Raw genomic sequence first — 4,763 nt, 5'->3', positions numbered from 1 at the left:
CTTAAAAGCATGTACCCCACCACCTGGCTTCAGAGTTACCCTTAAAGTCTGAATTCAAATGCCACTTCCCATTTAGAGCATCCTCCGCCTTGCTCAGACTGTCACAGGCTCTTTCGGTATAGAACTCCGAGACTCCCTTGGGAACACAACCCACACATATTACCAAGGCCATAGGAAACAACAGAAAACAAAAACTGCACTTCAATCAATGAGTGGAGGCATCTGAAGGTGGCACCTTAATTCAACGGCAGCAGTGAGAAGAGAGGGATGTTTCTGAGAAATAGCGTGCAATGCCAAGGGAAGAGAGCCTCTGATTCCACCCATGTTACTCTTCCTAAAGTTCCTTAGTCCATGCTACACTCACTGTCTTTATTGTACCAGGGTCCTCTCTGGACTCATCTACTCTGAGCCTGCGCTTCTAGGAAAGCAACTCGCCATGCCCTAGTAACTATAGGAAATGGTTAAACAGGCTCTTCAGGAAAAACAGGTATGTAGTCCAGACCTGACATCCATGAACAAGGCCTTCTATGCTTAGAACCCTTCACCTGTAAAATGTAGGCAACTTAAGCCATTCCCCCCAATGGCATGTGAGATCCAGTTTTGGGTGGATAGAAGGTTTCGGAGAGTAATGAACCCCTGTAAGATGCTGAACATGCTGGCATTTAAAAGTGTTAGCTGTGGATCTGGAGAGATGGTTCTGTGGCTAAGAACACTGGCTGCTCTTCCAGAGGATTCAAGCAGGCAAGAGATTCACGGACATGCGTGCAGGCAAAATACCCATGAGCATCAAATAAAAAGTTGTTAGTGATTATTTGTTATCATCATTAATCACTGCTCTTTAAAATAAGTTCAAGATGAGAAGGAAATTGATAAGCATCACAAAATGTAAAATCCCAAGATTGGTGGAGACTGCCACAGTAGATCTAACAAACCCCAAGAAGCCTTTAAAAAGAAATAAAAGGCAGACAGATGTTACACAACAATATATGATAAGAAAAAATAAACAGCTAGGATTCTGTCTTGTTGGGAAAGAGTCAAGTTGAGTGAATGTTATGTTGCTGACATGAGATGTTTCAACATGATGTGTGAAAGACCAATGTCTCAGACCCATGGACGTGGCAAAACCTTCCCCAGATGAGGCTCAGAGGCACGGGAAAGCATCCCTCTGGTCCATGTGCAGATGTTGATCATGTGTGCAAAAAATATCCACTGCGGCTGCTCTCTCTGTTTACAGCCTGGGCCTTTCAAGGGACTGCAGCTCCTCCTGTCCACTTGGTCTTAGCTTTTCTGTGCATCTGCGTGTTTGTCTTCTCTTCATTCCCTCTCTACCGGTCAGGCCAATCCCTGGAGCTATGCTGGATGAGTCACCCTCTCAAGCTCAAAACTTGGAAATGCATTCAGTTAGATTCTCCCAATAAAAACAGCATAGGAGAACATGCATTTCCCAATACAACACCCTATAAAGTTGGGATTCTTGTCTTCATCTTACAGAGGAGAGAACAGCTTTGGAATGCAAAGCACCTGTTTAAACTTGTACAGAGAAAGCAAGGATCTGGTGGAACCTTAAAGAGAGCTGGTGTTCTGTGTGCAGATCTTCCTATCTAGTTAGTGTCTCGGGAGCAGCTGCCACACATTGACAAAGCAGAGGAGACAAGAACTCCCTTCAGTGTGACATGCTGGATGGTGACAGCATAGCCCAGACATCAGACCAAAAGCGGAAAAACAGGTAGCTGAACCCTCAGTCCAGGAGTTTATCTTCATCTCTGAAATTCTGATGCTAGACTTGGTCAGTATCCTTATATGGTAAAGCCAGCTAGGGATCAGGGAGACAGGAGGAATAGGATAAAGGGAGTCTGACCTATGGCTGTCATAATAGTTTCCTGTCATATATATGCCACTGCTTTTTTTTAATAAAAGATTTTTTTCTCTTGTATAACTCTATTCTTTTTTGTTTGTTTTTGAGTTGTTTCTCTGTGTAACAGCTCTAGCTGTCCTGGAATTTGCTTTGTAGACCAGGCTGGCCTTGAACTCACAGAGATCTGCCTGTGCCCGCCTCCCGAGGACTGGGATTAAAGGCATAAGCCACCACCATGCCAGACTGTATAACACTACTCTAATAACGCATGTGTCTCACTCAGAAGACAATATCTACATTTTTCTTTTCACTCTAGGGATACATAAACAGCATGCCCATCCCAGAAAATGTGACTCCAGGACAAAAGCTCTTCCACACACTTTGGGAGCTTCTCCTAGTATTTCCATGTAGTGCACACACTGTCCTGCCATCTGCTGGGCCCCCAACTGGGCACTTTGATTTTCACAGTGCATCCTGTTCTCCTCCAACCTGCCCAGTGGCCAATAGAGGGCGGACTGTCCCTTCCCTCCAGACTTCCATCGGAGGAAAGTGCAACTTCTTTTGCTTTGGGACTGTCATCCTCCCACTGCTCCAGGTTCTAAGACACTCTCCTTCCTGAACTGTGCCTTCCATGTGCTTAGCTTAGAGATGATTACTAAGAAAGATGGGTCAGACAAAATATCCAAGAGTCTTTTTTGCGTGTAATTCTTCTCCTTTGTAACTCAAGCCTGCTCTAAGTATGGGCCCCTCCAATGGGCTGACAATCTGAGTTTAGAGGTGCTTAGTCATTGTGTTATAACATGATCAACACTACATTCCAGAGAGGTACTTTGGAACGCTGTAGAACAGATAAGGGAATATCCTTAAGTGTTCTCGAGAAAGAGACATTAAACCATATTCCATACAAGCCCTGCTTCTTAATATTTTGAATATCTTTCAAGGCCTTTCTCAGCCTACTTTCTAAGTTGGGACCCTATAAGTATCATGTTAAGCTGAACTAGCCTCTTTCTTTACCCTTAGTCTGGTTCCTAAGGATGACAGGATCTCTTCTATATTGGCATTGCTTTGGTTTCTGGACACCTTATACCTTTCAGGATCCCAGGAAAGAAATGTTTTGACTGAGCTCCAGTCTCAGATAATCTGGGAAAGCCTTGGAGGTTTCTCACTTGCCACTAGCTACTGCACTCAAGAATGCCATTCACTCCTGCGACTTAATTCTATGGCAAAGAACACATGCAGCTGGATTATTTTAAGTTAGTCCTTTCTACATCTGTCAATCTTCCTTACCATATTTCTATCTTCTAATTTTGTCTACCTATGAAGTCTTAAGCAAGATGAGTAGTGGCCTCCATTTTGCTGCTTGTCTATACTGAGATCTGTAGTGGTTCCCAGTTCTTAATATATTGCCCTAAAAGGGAAGAAAAGCAAATGTACAAATGAAGAGTGAAACTTTAGACAAAGGTTAGCACACCCCTTTCAAACTACAGTGTCTTTTCACTTCTGCCTCTTCTCTACTTCCTGACCTTGGCTTTTCCAGAGTCTAGCAGTGTTATCTGCCATGTTTTTAATAGTGTCTTTATTCTTGCATTTGAACAGAAGTACAGATAACCTCTGTAGGGGTGGAAGGGATGTTATAACAAGGTTCAATGACGACAGTCTGTTGGCAAATCCCACTGTGAAGTGCTGGTGCCTCGTTGGGCAACAAGACACAAACATTTATTATGCGCTTTAATATTTGGTTTTGCTAAAAGAAAACCTAGCAGGTTGTAAATGACTTCACCCTTTACTTTTTATAGGGCTACGGGATATGAAAACCTTTGGGGATGATCTAGTTTGACCACGTGAAATGTGCCACAAAATGCCTGGATAATAGTCACCCCAAAAGCAGTTTAAACTCCTACCCTCCTTCTTCAACAATCAGTATAATTAACGAAACATTTCCTCTCTTCAGCACAAACGTTTATAGTTTTCTGATGTCATTGGTTAGGGGAATGTTCCACTGGTGACTCTGGCTTTTTTTTTTTTTGAGGACTACCATGGCTAAAGCAAAATATTCTCCACAAGTACAAATCTGTTCCACAAACAGGATTCCAAAGGCATCCTAGTCTCCTTTTGCCTTGCACTGGTGCCATTAACTCTAGGTCCATTAGTCATGATGTTCCTGGTCTCTCTGGCGGCCACCTATCTGCAGCAAGACCATGTCAAGCAGCCAAGACCCCTCCACACCTGCCACAGCACCAGCCTGTTTTACATAACGATCCAAATCACTTTTTTTGTTAATGTATTTTATTTATCCTTGTGGGGGGGCACTAAGGAACCGACGAAAGGACTACTGGTTCTAGCCTGATCAGTGATCACAACCATCACTGGGCGAATCTTCTGTGAAATCGATTGAAGATAAGCCCTCCACGCGTGCACAGTGCCTCTCTTCCGTCGTTCCTCGGCTCATTACAAAGAATATTTAGCCACGTACCTTCTTTATTAATATGCTCACGATAAATCTTTGAGAGAAGGCAAGATGGGAGGAGGGAAAGGAAAGCCCACCTCTTTTGCTCAGGAGCTTGGAAAACAAAACGGCAGTGTCAGGTGGCTTGTGAGGATGCAGAAGCTCTCCCAGTCTAGCGTCATGTCAAGACTTGTAAACCAGTACTGAGCCTTACTCCAGAGAAGGATTCAGCTCTGTTACTTTCCAGTCACCCCTCCCTTGATACAGCACCTCCGCACAGACGTACAGAACGCGGATCGTTAAAATTCAACTTAAGAGGCAGCCCTCCCCAACACTGTCCCGGCTCAGAATATTTGCCTAGCCCATTTAAAGCAATCAAACCCACCAGCAGTTTGGCTGGAGACGTCTCGGGCTTCCCAAGACTCCATTACATAATATCTTTTACAAAGTCTATTCCCAGCT

Source organism: Microtus ochrogaster, linkage group LG3 (assembly GCF_000317375.1).
Source record: "Microtus ochrogaster isolate Prairie Vole_2 linkage group LG3, MicOch1.0, whole genome shotgun sequence".
NCBI lineage: Eukaryota > Metazoa > Chordata > Mammalia > Rodentia > Cricetidae > Microtus > Microtus ochrogaster.
The sequence above is the reverse complement of the archived record's forward strand: the minus strand, read 5'-3'. Positions refer to the sequence as shown.